Source organism: Camellia sinensis, chromosome 3, assembly GCF_055761805.1.
Source record: "Camellia sinensis isolate YWXY chromosome 3, ASM5576180v1, whole genome shotgun sequence".
In the NCBI taxonomy this organism is placed as follows: Eukaryota; Viridiplantae; Streptophyta; class Magnoliopsida; order Ericales; family Theaceae; genus Camellia; species Camellia sinensis.
Genome location: NC_138963.1, coordinates 104,412,232 through 104,431,180, shown reverse-complemented (window position 1 = coordinate 104,431,180; position 18,949 = coordinate 104,412,232).

Below are 18,949 nucleotides of genomic sequence, written 5' to 3'. Positions count from 1 at the left end.
TTGAAGCATAAACGAAAGGAGATGACAGTCGAAGAGCTTGTTGTTAGGCTCCGAATTGAGGAAGACAACAAGAGGAAATGGGGGAATACCTCTGTTGTGAAAGCGAACGTGGTTGAGCATGGCTAGTCCTCAGGGGTAAAGAAGAAGCCACCGACTAACAAAAGCTCAAAGCTGGAGGCAAGAGGCGGTGTCTCTAAAAGGCCAATCTACAAGCCTTAGGAACCTACTTTTAGGTTCAATGGAAAGTGCTTCAACTGTGAAAGCGATGGGCATTTGACAGTTGACTATCGTAAGAAGAAAGAAGTACCCTTCATAGAACAAAAGTCGGGCTCACATGGCTGAAATGGAGGATTTGTCTCAAGATGTAGACGGCATGCATTTGTTTGTTGTTGTCTCAGAGGTGAACATAGTGGGGTCCTACCTGAAGGAATGGTAAATGGACACTGGGGCCACTCGTCATATCTGTGTGGAGAAGAAGATATTCACAACTTTCAAACTGGTTTTAAACGGTGAGAAGTTGTTCATGGGGAATTCTGCTACCTCAACTGTTGAGGGTAAAGGCAAGGTGGTCCTGAAGATGACTTCAGGAAAATAGCTGACTTTGAACAATGTCCTATATGTGCCGCACATTTGTAAGAACCTTGTCTCGGGGTCGCTTTTAAACAAGCATGGCTTCCGCATGGTGTTTGAGTTTGATAAGGTTGTGTTGACCAAGAGCGGGGCCTATGTGGGGAAGGGATATAGGTTGGGTGGTATGTTTAAGCTAAATGTAATGACTATTATCCCAAAAATTAATAAGAAAGCTTCTTCTTCTGCATATACGCTTGAGTCTCCTAATTTATGGCATGGTAGACTGGATCATGTAAATTTTGATTATTTGCGTAGATTAATCAAGTTAGATCACATACCATCTTTCAAGATTAATCCAAATCACAAGTGTGAAACTTGTTTAGAAGCAAAATTGACAAGGACTTCTTTTCATTCTGTTGAAATAAGTACCGAGCCTTTGGATTTAGTGCACAGTGATGTGTGTGACTTGAAAGTTGTACAATCACGTGGTGACAACAAGTACTTCATCACTTTTGTTGATGATTGAACTAAATATTGTGATGTGTATTTGCTTAAAAACAAAGATGAGGCGATTGATAAATTTATTCTTTTCAGAAATAAAGTTGAGAATCAACTAAGCCGAAAGATCAAGGCTTTAAGAAGTGATTATAGTGGTGAGTATGAATTCCCGTTTACTGAGATTTGTGCTCAATTTGGGATTATTCACCAAACCATAGCGCCTTACTCCCCTCAGTCAAATGGTGTTAATGAGCAGGAGAATAGAACGTTAAAAAAAAATGATGAATGCAATGTTAATAAGCTTTGAGTTGCCACAAAACTTGTGGAGGAAAACAATTCTCTCTGCGAATTACATTCTAAATAGAATATCTTGGAAGAAAGTAGACAAGACTCCATATGAATTATGGAAAGGCTGCAAGCCTTCTTATAATTTCCTACGAATGTGGGGGTGTCTTGCAAAAATGGCGGTACCTACACCCAAGTAGGTTAGGATAGGTCAGAAAATTGTGGATTGTATATTCATTGGTTATGCATAGAATATTAGTTCATTTAGGTTTCTTGTGCACAAGTCTGATATTTCAGATATCCACCAGAATACCATAATAGAGTCAACGAACGCGTCATTCTTTGAAGACGTATTTCCTTGCTGAACCTGCGGAGAGGAATAAAGTTTTGAGAAAGAACTTGAAGATGATCAAGATGAGGAAGTAGATGAGCCAAAAAGGAGTAAGAGGGCTATGACTGCCAAGTCCTTTGGCTCAGACTTCTTGACTTGTATGTTGGAGGGAGAACCTTGATCTTTTCATGAAGTTGTGACTTCACCTAAAAGTCCCTTATGGAAAGAAGCAATTAAGAATGAAATTGACTGCATCTTACAGAACCATACTTGGAAGTTGGTTGATCTACCCTCAGGCAGTAAGGCCTTGAGGAGTAAGTGGATCTTTAGAAGAAAGATGAAAGCAGATGTGTCAATTAATAAGTATAAAGCTAGGCTAGTTATCAAAGGATACATGCTGTGAGAAGGCCTGGATTACTTTGATATGTATTCACCCGTGACAAGGATTACATTTATTCGCATGGTGATTGCGATAACCGCTTTACGTGGTCTGGAGATACATCAAATGAATATAAAGACTGTTTTCTTAAATGGAGATTTAGTTGAAGAAATCTACATGGATCAACCCGAGGGGTTTTCAGTTCTAGGGAAAAAATAAGAAAACTTGTCAAGTTATTATATGATTTGAAGCAAGCTCCTAAGCAATGACATGAGAAGTTTGACAATGCTATGTTGTCAAATGGGTTTAGAATCAATGAGTGTGACAAATGCGTATATGTTAAAGACACTGACAGAGGTTATGTCATCTTGTGTCTATACATAGATAACATACTGATTATTGGTAGTAATGATGAAATGATTAGAATTACCAAGAGATTATTAAACTCTAAGTTTGACATAAAAAATATGGGTCTTGAAAATGTCATTCTGGGTATTAAGATTACCAGAACATCTAGTGGTATTGTACTTTCTCAGTCTCACTATGTTGAGAAAATACTTGAGAATTTTGGGAAATCGGATACAAATGTGTCTAGGACACCGGTAGACTTGATTCTACATTTGACCAAGAGAAATGGTGAGAGTGTCTCTCAACCAGAATATTCTTAGTTCACTGGAAGTTTAATGTATTTGATGAATTGTACAAGGCTGGATATAGCCTACTCTGTTAGTAGGCTTAGTAGATACACAAGTAATCTGAATGCCACTCATTGGAGGGGTATTATGCGAGTGTTAGGTTATCTACATTACACCAGGGATTATAGGCTGCATTATAGTAGATACCCAGTAGTACTAGAAGGGTATAGTGACACTAATTGAATATTTGATATAAAGAACTCCAAATCCACTAGTGGTTATGTGTTTACCCTTAGAGGGGCAGCCGTGTCTTGGAAATCTTTCAAGGAAACATGTGTATCGAGATCAATGATGAAATATGAGTTTATTGCTTTGGATAAAACAACTGAAGAAGCAGAATGGCTTCACCAGTTCATTGAGGATATTCCACGTTGGTTGAAACCTATGCTTGCTATCTGTATTCATTGTGATAGCCAATCGGCGATTGGATGGTCACAAAGTAATATGTATAATGGAAAGTCTAAACATATCCGTTGTAGACATAATTCCATATGACAACTACTCTCTAATGGAGTTGTCTCTCTAGACTATGTAAAGTCTAAGGACAACATTGCGGATCTGCTAACCAAAAGGTTAACTCAAGAGTTAGTAGAAAAGTCGTCAAGAGGAATGGGGTTAAGGCCTTTAGTAATGTTACCGAAACAGAAAACCCAACCTAGTTGACTGGAGATCCCAAGATCTAGGTTCAAAGGGATAACGTAATTTTGTGTAACAGGTGAGTCACTGAAGAGATAAATCCTCTTGCCCATTCCTTTGTACAGTGATACCCAGTGGGGGTGGAACATTAAGCTAATGCTTTTAATGACCTAAGTGATATGAATAATCAATCGTGGTATAATGAGATACCTTATATAGTCACCTATGTGAGTGCGAAGTGGGGCCGCTTTTTTAAGAATTGGTAAGGTCGAATTCCTTAAAAACACCCACTGAACGAGGCTAGTGATCCAAGGCCATACCGGACACACCAGTGAGAACAAGAACAATGGTTGGATTAACTCCTATGTGAGATCTATTGTCTCAGTTTACACAAACGACAGAACATTTCAAGGCATCATGTTCACTGGTCAGCCAATAAATCCGATAGGCTTTCACTACGAAAGTTTCAAGGCCAACAACTACATTTTCTGATGCAGGGTTAGTCTGTGTGCTCTCTCTCGCCAAGTCTTTGTTGTAAACGTTGTCCGTTTTCTTTATTCGGTGAATTTTATTCATGTGAGGGATTGTTGAAAAAATGGTTTTATGGTGATTTTAATATGAAATTAAAGTAGGTCACAACCATTGGTTGATGTGGGATTAAATGAGTTTAGATTCTTTGTAGCAAGATCTTCACACTACAAAAGGAATGATAAAAAACCATTAAGAATTAAATGAGAAATTATCTCTTAAAGTTGGCCTCATGAATGAGGTATTGGGAATTGTGTATAACTACCAATCCCACATTGATTGTTGAGGAAAATTTTAATCGGTATTTGAATTTCAAGATTTTGATAAGGTCAGGAGCCCTTTGAGGCATCCAAATTTTTTGAAGGAAGAGAGTTATGAATGTTTCAGGGATGGGCTTGGGCCAAAACTATGGTCTAAGTTGGTTATGTAAAAATTGCTACATGCGCATGCCGTCTGCCTGGACCGGACTGGGCAGGGTTCGTGGTCCGTGATCCATGGGTCGTGGATCGTGGATCTTGGGCTTGGACTTGGGGCTTGGGGCTTGCTGGAATGGGTTAGGTTTGGGATGGACCGGATTGGTGGTCTACCAACTTAATCTTTTTGGGCCAAGTTTGCTGCAGATATACACACATGTGTATATAGAGTATATAACTTATATATTAATTGACCCATCAGTTTTGGTGCATTACTCCATCAGTTTTGCAGGAGTAATGGCTTGCATTTGGTGCTAGCCTTGATGACTGGAGGCTCCTCCCCTCTTCTCCATTGTGTATAAAAAGAGGCCCATCTTCCTTGGTTTGACACAAAAAATTTTGGCTTCCATACTACACAGTTCGTTTGCTTCTATATTTTTCTTCCTATGTAATAGAGTGTTGTTGTTGTCAGTTCGCCAAAGCTAACAGAAGGTGCTTCTGCGTTAGCGGGTCTAGACCATCGTATCTTAGGAGATAGACGATGACGTACCTCTAGCACCCATGGTGAGGCGGCAAATTTATTTCAAGGAGACTGTGGTATCACACAGGCTTCAATTTCCTTTCTTTACCATTTTAATGTATTATGTATTTTTGTGCAATATGGTTGTAGTTTTCAGCATGTTTTCTTATTTTGTAATTTGGTTTGATTAATCATGAATCTATTTATCTTATCTAATTACATAATTTAGCCAACACAAATTACATTAAAATGAAACATTTTTTGTACCAATTTAAGCTCAACTTGTAACCCATGCCCTTTGCTTGAAGCCCCTTTGCCATCCCCCTGTACTCTCTCACTCACCTCTTGTAGACGTCCCCGAACGCCCCGGGAGGGTGAGTCACGTTCTGTTCATTAAAGGGGTTACTACAGCTCGGACTCTCAAATCGTCACGGTTCTTAATCTGAGCCAAAGAGTCCAAATTTGACAAATTGTTTTGAGAAACAGATTTTTTGAAAAGAAGTGCCAAACATGGACTGCTTTGCCAGATACAGAGTCGCCACCTAAATATTTTTTATGGGGGAATTTAGGAAACCTTGACTCGGTGCCGAAGGCCACATGTCCGTCATCACCAGAGTTGCCTCGGCTCGGGAGCTAGGGTACGATTGGGGAAGGTCAGCTATGAGCACCCCCTCTCGCCCGATCCGAAGATCGGCCTCTACTAACCGTGATATCCGTTTTTGAAAACGTTATGCGTTCTTATTCCAGTTATTAACCTAGAATTACTATATTATGCGCACAGCAAACAAGTATAGACTAGATTGCCTAATTTGGAAATAAGCATTGCATATCTGTTTATCTTGGAAAAATGTTTTGGAATTTGCTACTCGCAAGTAAGCTAAAACACGGATTTCAACGAGCTATTCCAACTCAAGCAATCCAACCTTGACCCACAGGCATTCAAACAGTTTAACACATAAGCATCTAGCCACATGGTAAGCATGCTATCATGTTAACATTCACACACATGCGAGATGCTAAAGCATAAATACTTACAATGTACTCCAAGCCAAAACAATAAACTGGTTAGCAAACATGCGTGATCCTAGTTCATGTCAAATTGACTAATGCAACACATGCAAGGTGTAATTAGAGTAGGCTTGGCTAACCTAAACATGGCATGTGAAATGCAACTAATTGATGCACGTATTCAATTTGGATTTGAAATACAAGTGCAGTTAGCGTGATGTACCGAGCCCGGTGCATGCAAGACAAATGTATGGATGAACGCATGCATAGCATAAGGTATGCTAATTTAAACATGCCCTAATCTACCATCATAAGCAGGTAAATAAGAGGGAAGAAAGAAGTGGGGTTAGAAGACATGCACACACACTCACCCACACTTATTACAGATTTGCCCTCACTCAGAGGGACCAAATAAATAATACAATTTGAATAACGAATTAACTAACTTAGCTAATTAATTATTACAAATTACCTAATTAGTTAACAAACTAACTAAGCTAGAAAAAAAAAACAGTAAACCGCCTCGGGAAGGGAGCTCAATGCACGTGTACTCGGGTCTTGCTCGGAATTGCACCGCCATGCATAGGCTGCCTCTGTTTTCCTTTCTTTACTCCTCTGGAGGCTGCCAAAACCTCAGGATTGCTTCTCTGGATACTGGGGAATGCCATCGGCTGGGTAGAATGCCCACCGGCAGTGGCATGTGATCACCGACCATTGGTGAAGCTATTGGCAGAGGGAGGATTGCCGGTCGGCACTTAGCACTGCCGGTCGGCAGAAAGCTCCTGCAGAATCTGCAATTGACAGCAACAGAGGGCAAGGCAGAGCATGGCAATACAATTCAAGGCATGTATGCACCAATCATGTCCCTTATCATGTTAGTGACTCAAAGGGACATGCTCCTTGGTTCTCGGACCATCAATCGCGCATTTCCATGCGTGATGGCCCAAAGGACCAAGTGTGCACATTTTGATGTCAAATGCAATGCAAATCCACAAACCGAAATCCAATTTCTATCACTAGATCAAGGAACGAGACATGCATGCTAGATGCAATGCAACCTAGGCATACAAGCTAAGGATGCAATATGGAAGTGCAAGATGTACATGCAAGCATGCAAACAACATGCAAGGTAAGCATGCAAGCAAACAAATAATGGACTTAAACATGATTTGGGAAGCTCTAATAAGGCCCAAAACAGTGGCCAAAGTGACCAAAATAAAAGACTAAATACACATACACACATGCACATGTTAAAGGGCCAACACTTAGGCACAAATGGGGCAACTCTCAAGCACATTTGAAAGAGGCATAATGTGGACTAATGGCATGCAAGATAAGCATTGGAAATAATGTTAAGATGGTGTCAAACCAAGCAAACAAAATAGACTAAGTATGCAATAAATAGCCCGAGTATTTGAAGCAAGTCAAAGGGGGCTTGAACCATGACCAAGTCAACCAAGCCTCACAAGGCTAAGAGGACTTAAAATAGGTTCAAGGCAGACCTAGACCACGCAAAGGGGACCCCCTAGATGGCATCTAAGTGGCTCAAATTCAAAGACATGTACAATGGTCAAAACATGGAGCATATAACACATGCTCATAAGGCATCAAAGAGACATCCAAGGCAAGCATACAAGCATGCTAAGGGGACTGAAATGATGCTATAAATGATGCCAAACCATTAAAACAAGACAAGTAATGCATGCTACATACTCACACACTTAAGGCCAACAAGCCAAAAATGCAAAGGGGCTATACAATGCATGCCATGGCCGACCCAAACAACTATGGACAGACCTTATACATGGAAAAATATGCACAAAAGCTTCACAAAGCTAAACCTAAAACATGCTAGAACAAGGGTTTACAACCTAAGACATGTTAAGGCCTAAACATGGCATTACAAGGTAGGTATGCTAAGCATGCATGGTGTACCAAAACCAACAAAAAACAGAGGCATATTATGACATAATAGGCAAAAAAAAAAAAAAAAAAACAGCCAAGGCATGGTCAACATGAAGCTTAGCTAGGTGCTCCCTTAAGAGGCCAAAAATGGTCCATTTCAAGGACAACAAGGAGAGGGGGTGGCCCTCTCCTTCTTGGGACCTCAAGGCACCATCCTCACCTCTAAAATCCCTCAAGATTTCAGTGGTGAGGAGGCCCAAACACCAAGGTCTCGGAGCTCACTCAAAATAGCATAAAATGGAGCCTTACAAGGCTTAGGAGGGGTCAAACAACCTCAAACAACAAAACACCCTAAATAAACTATTTAGAAGGCCTAAAAATAGAACTTTTTTGTATTATATGCAAAGCCAAAAAATAATTTCAAGATAGGTAAAAATACAATGCAAAAATGGGGTAAAATGGGACTAGTTTCTTACCCTTGTTGACTTTCTTCAAAGATGAAGCTCCAACAGCTTCTTTTAGCTCAAAACAGCTCAAGAACCTCAAGAACAACCTCTGGTCCTTCAAGAAATCAAGCAAAGGTGTAACACTATGTGTTTGTGTGCAATAGTAAGACACAAACACACTTAAACACACACAAAAGCTAAATGAGAGAGAGGTATAGAGATAGAATATATATCAAACCCTAAACCTAAAACCAGAGCTCTCACACCAATTTTCTCTCCAAAATTTCTCACCTAGAGCCAAGAGGGGAGGGCTCCTCTTATAGTGGAGCCAATCTTGTAAAGCTTACAAGGTAAGCTAACAAGGGGTCCATCCCTCCATACACGTGTATGGAGGGGAAAAAAATGACATACAACTGTCTTAAAATATCTGCAAAAGCAGATGAACAGTAATCGGCTGCTCAAAATTGCCATTTTGTAAAAAAGGAGTGCCGACCGACAACAAACAGTGCTGACCGGCAATATATATTGCCGATGGGAACAAAACACCAGCCGGTGGCCTCTGGCCATAGCCGGTGATGTGTGGGGATGTCTCACAAGGCATTCCCTGCCCCTCCAAGGCAAAACACATGTGTTTGGTGTAAAACCAGACACCAAACAGTCGAGTTTGGAGATCTTGAGGCAAGGCGCGTAGCCGAGACCTCCGGGAACTCCAAACGAACACAAACATGGATGATCACCGGGTGTTTCAAACGGTGACGTCCAAGTCTTGAGGACGGTCAAAAATGGGGTGTCTATAGTTGCCCCTCTTTGACAGAACTCGAAAGTCATAACAATGACGGGAGTGAATGTCAAAGCCCAGAGACGACCCATTGTTGACAAGGCCGAAGACTTAGACAAAGCATACAAGCTACAAATAAAGGTATGCGCCCGAGGGCAGGGGCAAAATGCAAGACAATGCACAAAGTCGAGCATAACTTATGATCATGCAAGAAACATAGGGACATATCCCGGTGTTTCGGAAATGTATAAGCATTGGAACGTATTCCAAATGCTCTTAACCAAAAAGGGAGAAACGTAGGGACATATCCCGTTGTTTCGAAACGAATGAGAAACATAGGGACGTATCCCGGTGTTTCGGAAAAAGAAGGAGAAACATAGGGACGTATCCTGGTGTTTCGGAAAAAGCAAAGAAACATAGGGACGTATCCCGGTGTTTTGGAAAGAAGGAAAAAGAAACATAGGGACGTATCCCGGTGTTTCGGAAAAAGAAGGAGAAACATAGGGACGTATCCCGGTGTTTCGGGAAAAGCGAAGAAACATAGGGACGTATCCCGGTGTTTCGGAAAGAAGGAAAAAGAAACATAGGGACGTATCCCGGTGTTTTGGAAAGGAGAGAGAAACATAGGAACGTATCCCGGTGTTTCGAAAAGGAGAGAGAAACATAGGGACGTATCCCGGTGTTTCGGAAGAAGAGAGAAACATAGGGACGTATCCCGGTGTTTCAGAAAGGAATGAGAAACATAGGGACGTATCCCGGTGTTTCGGAAGGAAGGAGAAATATAGGGACATATCCCGGTGTTTCGGAAAGAAGAGAGAAACATAGGACGTATCTCGGTGTTTCGGAGTGGTTCAAGCATTGGAACGTATTCCAAATGCTCTTAACCAAGGGGGAAGAAACATAGGGACGTATCCCGGTGTTTCGGAAAGATAGAAAGATAGGGACGTATCCCGGTGTTTCGAAATGGTGTGAGCATTGGAACGTATTCTGAATGCTTTTAACCGAAGAGGGAGAAACAAAGGGACGTATCCCAAAGTTAGGGACGTATCCCAAGGATTAGGGACGTATCCCAAGGGTTAGGGACGTATCCCAAAGGTTAGGGACGTATCCCAAGGGTTAGGGACGTATCCCAAAGATTAGGGATGTATCCTAAGGATTAGGGACGTATCCCAGTGATTAGGGACGTATCCTAAAGATTAGGGACGTATCCCAAGGATTAGGGACGTATCCCAGTGTTACGAACAAGGAGGAGAAACATAGGGACGTATCCCGGTGTTTCGACAAAGGAGAAGAAACATAGGGACGTATCCCGGTGTTTTGATAGAGGAGAAGAAACATAGGGACGTATCCCAGTGTTTCGGAGAGGAGGAGGAACATAGGGACATATCCCGTTGTTTCGGAATGGAAAGAGAAACATAGGGACGTATCCCGTTGTTCCGGAATGGAAAGAGAAACATAGGGACATATCCCGTTGTTTCGGAATGGAAAGAGAAACATAGGGACGTATCCCAGTGTTTCGAAATGGAAAGAGAAACATAGGGACATATCCCGTTGTTCCGGAATGGAAAGAGAAACATAGGGACGTATCCCAGTGTTTCGGAATGGAAAGAGAAACATAGGGACGTATCCCGTTGTTTCGGAATCGAAAGAGAAACATAGGGACGTATCCCGTTGTTCCGGAATGGAAAGAGAAACATAGGGACGTATCCTGTTGTTTCCGAATAGAAGAAGAAACATAGGGATGCATCCCGGTGCTTCGGAAAGGTAGGAGAAACATAGGGACGTATCCCGGTGTTTCAGAAAAAAGAGAAAAGAAACGTAGGGACGTATCCTGGTGTTTCACAAAGAAGAGAAAAGAAACGTAGGGACGTATCCCGGTGGTTCAGAAAGGTATAAGGACGTATCCCAGTGTTTCCAAACAAAGGAGCGCGCAAAACAATGCAATGTAGGTGCACAAGACAGTGCGATAAAATGCACTTTCTATGCAAGTATGGGGGCATTTTCTATGCAACATTGAAAGCATATTCTATGCAGAAACATAACGATGCGCGGCACGCATGTAACCGAAGTGTATATGAAAGTTCACATTCTATGCAATGGAAGGGCATCAAACACGTACTCTGGTGCCTCCGATTTACCTTTCGGAGGACTTGGCAACACAACTCTGCTCGAAAAAGGGACACCCTGTTTACATTGGCGAGAGATAACATCTGCTGCTGCTTTAATTGCCATTCTGACTTGAAGCAGGCTTAAGCTTGGAGTAGAGGCACACTCATTCTTCGGAGCACTGACAAGGCCTGAAGTACATCCGGAGCACAATCACAGAGTTTTCCGAAGTTGAAGCACACTCAGATACCCGATATTTTCCTCTTTTGCTTTTGTTTTGTAGTCTGGAACCCATATAGCTTCAAATAGGTCCTGATTTTACTGTTCTGACATGACTTGGGTTGAACCCTGCGGTTTTAAGAAAGAACAAATTCTTGTTTTGCACAAATGTGGAGAATGGCACAGCACTCCGAGCACAAAAATGATTTGATTGAAATTGAGAAATGAGTTCTCAAACGGGTATTGAGCCTACGACTGAACACAGCGCACTATGACTCGACAAAGAAAAAACAAAGGTAAACAACCTAAACACATCGAGTATCACTCGAAACGACTCAAAACAAGATTTGAGACAAACAAAACAAAAGGCACGACATACAAACGTGCACAGGGAGCTTGTTTCTTCGGGTATTGTTTCCCACCCTTTCTCATTTGTGATTCTCACATCACTCGGCCCTCAAGCTCTGTTTTTCTAAAAAAGCCCTTTTTCTCACTTTTTCTCTCAGCGCACATCTCTCTATTCTTTAATCTCTCATTTTTCATCCCTCCCCAGGGTGGTTGATGAATAAACAGGAAGTTGCGGGTTCTTGCGCCAAGCATTCTGCTAGATTCTCTTCTTCTGCTCACAACAGTGAACTTTCTCCCACAGAGGGGTTGCGATGCGGCTGGATGTGCAGCAGATCTGCAATCGACATTGGTTGACGATGCTCTTACTGGGGAGTTTGGACGTGATTAGATCTGTCCAAACAAAGGAGTGGAATATCTTGATCCGTTCCCGTTCGTGCTTCGCACTTGGCTTAATACCTTGTTGCTTGGAGGATGAAAGAGCTTTCAGCCCTTTGTTGTTAACTTCAGTTGTGCCCTCTTCTGGCAGGTAGAGTGCCCTTCTTGGTGAGTATGTTGAAAATGGGGGAAAAACAGGAAGCCTGACTCAACTGTGCCCCTAGTTCATCATTTTGACCATTTTTTTTGTTTTGGTTTTCTACTAAAACAATCTTGACCAATATGAGAGTTAGATTAACATACTTGTTCGATTTTTTATTTGAAAATCATGCAAGTTAGGTTATGAGCATTGAAAATTTTCCCTTTTTGGGTCCAAGAAATGGTCCAGTTTTGGAAAAGATGGAATAATTTTTGAGAGATCAGTCAACCTCAGTAAAAATTCTTAAAAATTGTTTTTGCAAACGGCCAATGCTTAACAAGCACGAAACCTACTCTTGAGACGCACAACCTCGGATTTGGAGGAAAATTGCCCCCTTGCTCGAAGAGAGCTGCATGGCAACGAAAAGTTGCCCCTTGTTTGAACGGCACCGCAGCGCATTGAATGGCAACGGAAAGTTGCCCCTTGTTTGAATGACACCGCGGTGCATTGAATGGCAACGGAAAGTTGCCCCTTGTCTGAATGGCACCATAGTGTATTGTAGTCAGTCCTCAGAGCGATGATTGTAACCGAACTCCCGGATACAGAAAAGACAAAGATGACTAGAACCATCACATGGACATAATCAATTTGGAAGTGTTTGTGGCTGGACTTCAGGATGAAGTTGCCTACGTATCCCAAACATGGGAATCAAGCCTTACGTAGTTCCGGTGTAAGGTACACTCGGGTATTATCCCCTCCTTTTTAGGCTCTAACTTTTGCCAAGGCGCCCGTTGCGGGTTTTCGACCTTGCGAGCTTTGTTCTTCTTTTCTTTTCAATTTTTTTTCATTTCTTCTTCTCTTCTTTTTTTTTTGCATTTTTTTTCTTTTTTTCTTTTCTTTTGCATTTTTTTTTTTTGCTCTTGCTCTAACTTTTGCCTGGGTCGCCCTTCCGGGTTTTCGGCCCAGCGAGCCTCTCAAAGGATAAAAGTGTAACAAGTCCATGCCAAATGGTTTTAGGGTTTTGAAGCCATCTGTATCCAAGAGAGTGGCTGTTGTATTGATTTACTAAAGGATCCATCTTCGGCTCTTCGAGCATATCTGACATTTTTGCCCCTAGTTTGAGGGGGGGCTTCTGATCTAGCTTTACAAGCTTCCTTTGATCTGATCTTCTTGGTCTGACTTTGGTGCCTCTTGTTCGAGGGCTGCTTCAAAATGGCCACACAGGCCTCACGTTGTGGTTGACCGTTGAATGTTCTGAACTCAGGTTCAAGGTTTGAAAGCGAGGGGTCGAATCTCGAGGCTGAGAGCGATCCCAAGCTGCACAATCTCAAGAGCGATCCTACACAAGTCTTCGCAGGACCGCGCAAAATATTTTTTGAAATTTTTTTTAAGAAAGCGACAAATCGCTCGCGCCGAAGACAGTGTAAAACCAATCTGGATCAAGCCAGGGTCCTTCTCAGTACTCACATTAACAAGCATGATCTCAATCATTAAGGGCTTAGCATGCCTCTCTTTCTTTCAATTGATCAAATTTTGCAAAGCCTGAGGAATTCCTTCCTCTTCGTTTTTATCACAATGTTTCGAAAAAAGTTTTGAAAAACTTAGGTCCTTACAATGACTTCAAAGGCACAGAAAAGGCAGGCGAAGAGCACTGTCACTTCATTCAAACTTCTGGCACAACTGGCACATGGCAGAAGCAAACACAAGAGTGTAAAAATCACTGTTGTTCCATTCAGATCTGTTGGCGTAATTGGCTCCTCGGCCGAAACAGACTCCAAAGAAAGCAAAAAAGACAAACACAAAACAAACAAGTGATGTCCGAGGTAACACCCCCGAAATCACCCGACTCTAACAAAACAAGACTAACTCGACACAACAAGACAGACCCGACTGACTCAGTATGAAAAGATTGACTCAATACAAAATGACAAGACTGACCCAATACCCAAGTCAGAAAGCACAAAAGCTAGCATTCGCAAAATGCTCAAAACAGTGCGTGCCATACGCCACATCCGGAGTAAACTGAGCGCCGCCCGCAGGTGGTTCATCCCTCGATCACATCACATTATCCCCCACAAGTGCACCGATCAAGTGCCAATAGACTTTGCAGGACCTGGTGCGGGGATGACTTTGTTGTCAATTAAATTTTGTATCTCGTGGCGGAGATGGACGCAACTGTCGGTGTCATGACCGGTCTGTTGATGAAAAGCACAGTACTTAGTCAGGTCATGCTTTGGAGGGAGAGGATCGGGTAGAGGCCGTTGTTCCAACGGTTTCAGATGTCCTTTCTTGAGTAGGACCCCTAGGGCTTTAGACAAAGGCATAAAGAGTGGGGTGAAAACCCTCTTGCCTCGGGGTAGATAGTCTAAAGTTCGGGGGTTTGAAGTGGATGTACCAACAAAGGGGGTGGCTACTCTTGGTGTGGTGGTAGTGACCATGCCCACTTCAGAAGATCTTGCAGCTGCGTCACTGCTGGTGGTCGTATTCGAACTGCGGGTAAACGCCCTCCTGGGCTGCTCCTTCTCCTGATCAATAAGGCCCTGCTTCATAGCATCCTCGATCTGTACCCCCATCTTATGCAGTTCCGAAAAGGTAGAGAAGGGGAGCACGATCATTTTCTACATTAGTTTGGGTTGGAGGTTGCGCACAACCATCCTTATCTGGTCTTTGTCAGAAGGCCTTGTAGCCATCATCGAGGCCTTTGCTCTCCATCTCGCCATAAACTCTGAAAAACCCTCCTTTGGCTCTTGGCGGGTGACTTCAAGATCACGAGTTGTGACCTCAATCTGTGTGTTGTAGGAGTATTGATCACTGAAGGCCTCAGCCATCCCTTCCCAATTTTGTTTCACAGAGTTCTCCAATTTTGCATACCAGATTGCGGCTATCCCAAATAGGGTCCGGCCAAACAATGATGGCTTCTGTAATCTAGTGAGGCCCATCGGCCTTAGAATGTCTGAAAACAGCCGCAAGTGCACCATGGGATCCCCGGACCCATCGAAACGGTCAATATGTGGCATCTTGAATCTGTCTGGCAGCGTCACAGCTGCATCGGTATACCCATCCTCGATGTCCGGGACGGATTTCATGCCTTGAGCCTTCTTGAACAACCTTTTAAGCTTGCTCATCTTTAGCGCCGTTGGATCCGTCTCTAACTCAAAAGGGGAGTCCGGTAGGTTGATGGGTGTCTTGGATAGCTGGGGTAGAATCGGGGGCGGAGCTGGCCCGACTGGAATGTTCGTATCATCCTGGACGTGGTTTGCCTCCCCGAGTATGGGAACTCTTGGTGGGGGAGGAGCTTGGTGCGAAGTAGATACTCCAGTTTGCTGCTCCAATCTGGCAATTGTCTCTGCCTGTTGGGCTATGACCACAGCCTGTTGCTTGGCGAATTCTGCTTGACGGACAGCGTCTTGCTGCATGGCTTTCATACTATCCTGGAGTTGGCGCACCATCTCTTCCAGACTCGACATACTGTTCTAATCTAACTGAGCAACCGGTATATCTGTGTCGGCAATAGTCTCGGAAATCTCAGCCCGACTGCTCAAAGATCACTGATCTAGTAGCTGTTGTACTGGTGGTCTGTGCCTGACTAGCCTTCTCTGGCCCTGATTACCCTTGAACTGAATCTCTGACCTGACAAAGTCTATCAGTACAAGTCCAATGAACCTCGGGGGATATTGGACCCTTCTGAAGCTATGGTTCCAAGACTACCTAGCAAAAGAGAAAACAGGCAGCATCTCAGCTCAATTTCATCAGAACAGGCATAGGCATAACTGAATAACTGTATTCTACTACTGATCACTGTTCCCAAAAATCGCTGCCCCAAATCTGAATCTAATACCCGCAGATATAACTGATTCTCAAAACACTGATGCCCGCAGGCTTGATACCCAGACTTGCAAACTGATATATGCATTCCTGTAGAGGCCAACTCCAAAAAACACATAGCAAGCAAATGAGAGCCAAAACACCCCTATGTTGGGATAGGGTTTCCCTGTCCTATTTTGTCAGGAGCTAGGGTTTCACTACGCACACAGCGGTTTCAAACAACCTAATATCGGGTAAGCAACGTGTCCTAGTTTGGAATGGTCGCTATGGATTCGAATATGCACTAGGTCGAACGGTCGAAAAGGGTGCCCCGGAAAAACCGGGGTCTGTGTTCCCATACTGTCAGAGCCCATAACCGGTCAGCCTTATGGTCATGTCTTGCCAAGACAAGCCTCCGGCAAACCGTTTAGGAATGGCAGATGGCAAACACGGTGTCCTAGGCGCACCAATGCACATGCAATGCAAAGAAACACATAAGTGAAATCAAAACAGGATATCACGAGTTTGAGTCAAGCTCTATAACTTCCGCAGCAGAGTCGCCAGAAACTGTAGACGTCCCCGAACGCCCCGGGAGGGTGAGTCCCGTTCTGTTCATTAAAGGGGTTACTACAGCTCGGACTCTCAAATCGTTACGGTTCTTAATCTGAGCCAAAGAGTCCAAATCTGGCAAATCGTTTTGAGAAACAGATTTTTTGAAAAGAAGTGCCAAACATGGACTGCTTTACCAGATATAGAGTCGCCACCTAAATATTTTTTATGGGGGAATTTAGGAAATCCTGACTCGGTGCCGAAGGCCACATGTCCGTCATCACCAGAGTTGCCTCGGCTCGGGAGCTAGGGTACGATTGGGGAAGGTCAGCTATGAGCATCCCCTCTCGCCCGATCCGAAGATCGGCCTCTACTAATCGTGATATCCGTTTTTGAAAACGTTATGCGTTCTTATTCCAGTTATTAGCCTAGAATTACTATATTATGCGCACAGCAAACAAGTATAGACTAGATTGCCTAATTTGGAAATAAGCATTGCATATCTGTTTATCTTGGAAAAATGTTTTGGAATTTGCTACTCGCAAGTAAGCTAAAACACGGATTTCAACGAGCTATTCCAACTCAAGCAATCCAACCTTGACCCACAGGCATTCAAACAGTTTAACACATAAGCATCTAGCCACATGGTAAGCATGCTATCATGTTAACATTCACACACATGCGAGATGCTAAAGCATAAATACTTACAATGTACTCCAAGCCAAAACAATAAACTGGTTAGCAAACATGCGTGATCCTAGTTCATGTCAAATTGACTAATGCAACACATGCAAGGTGTAATTAGAGTAGGCTCGGCTAACCTAAACATGGCATGTGAAATGCAACTAATTGATGCACGTATTCAATTTGGATTTGAAATACAAGTGCAGTTAGCGTGATGTACCGAGCCCGGTGCATGCAAGACAAATGTATGGATGCACGCATGCATAGCATAAGGTATGCTAATTTAAACATGCCCTAATCTACCATCATAAGCAGGTAAATAAGAGGGAAGAAAGAAGTGGGGTTGGAAGACATGCACACACACTCACCCACACTTATTACAGATTCACCCTCACTCGGAGGGACCAAATAAATAATACAATTTGAATAACGAATTAACTAACCTAGCTAATTAATTATTACAAATTACCTAATTAGTTAACAAACTAACTAAGCTAGAAAAAAAAAACAGTAAACCGCCTCGGGATGAGAGCTCAATGCACGCGTACTCGGGTCTTGCTCGGAAGTGCACCGCCATGCATAGGCTGTCTCTGTTTTCCTTTCTTTACTCCTCTGGAGGCTGCCAAAACCTCAGGATTGCTTCTCTGGATACTGGGGAATGCCATCGGCTGGGTAGAATGCCCACCGGCAGTGGCATGTGATCACCGGCCATTGGTGAAGCTATCGGCAGAGGGAGGATTGCCGGTCGGCACTTAGCACTGCCGATCGGCAGAAAGCTCCTGCAGAATCTGCAATTGACAGCAACAGAGGGCAAGGTAGAGCATGGCAATACAATTCAAGGCATGTATGCACCAATCATGTCCCTTATCATGTTAGTGACTCAAAGGGACATGCTCCCTGGTTCTTGGACCATCAATCGCGCATTTCCATACGTGATGGCCCAAAGGACCAAGTGTGCACATGTTGATGTCAAATGCAATGCAAATCCACAAACCGAAGTCCAATTTCTATCACTAGATCAAGGAACGAGACATGCATGCTAGATGCAATGCAACCTAGGCATACAAGCTAAGGATGCAACATGGAAGTGCAAGATGTACATGCAAGCATGCAAACAACATGCAAGGTAAGCATGCAAGCAAACAAATAATGGACTTAAACATGATTTGGGCAGCTCTAATAAGGCCCAAAACAGTGGCCAAAGTGGCCAAAATAAAAGACTAAATACACATACACACATGCACATGTTAAAGGGCCAACACTTAGGCACAAATGGGGCAACTCTCAAGCACATTTGAAAGAGGCATAATGTGGACTAATGGCATGCAAGATAAGTATTGGAAATCATGTTAAGATGGTGTCAAACCAAGCAAACAAAATACACTAAGTATGCAATAAATGGCCCGAGTATTTGAAGCAAGTCAAAGGGGGCTTGAACCATGACCAAGTCAACCAAGCCTCACAAGGCTAAGAGGACTTAAAATAGGTTCAAGGCAGACCTAGACCATGCGAAGGGGGCCCCCTAGATGGCATCTAAGTGGCTCAAATTCAAAGACATGTACAATGGTCAAAACATGGAGCATATAACACATGCTCATAAGGCATCAAAGAGACATCCAAGGCAAGTATACAAGTATGCTAAGGGGACTGAAATGATGCTATAAATGATGCCAAACCATTAAAACAAGACAAGTAATGCATGCTACATACTCACACACTTAAGGCCAACAAGC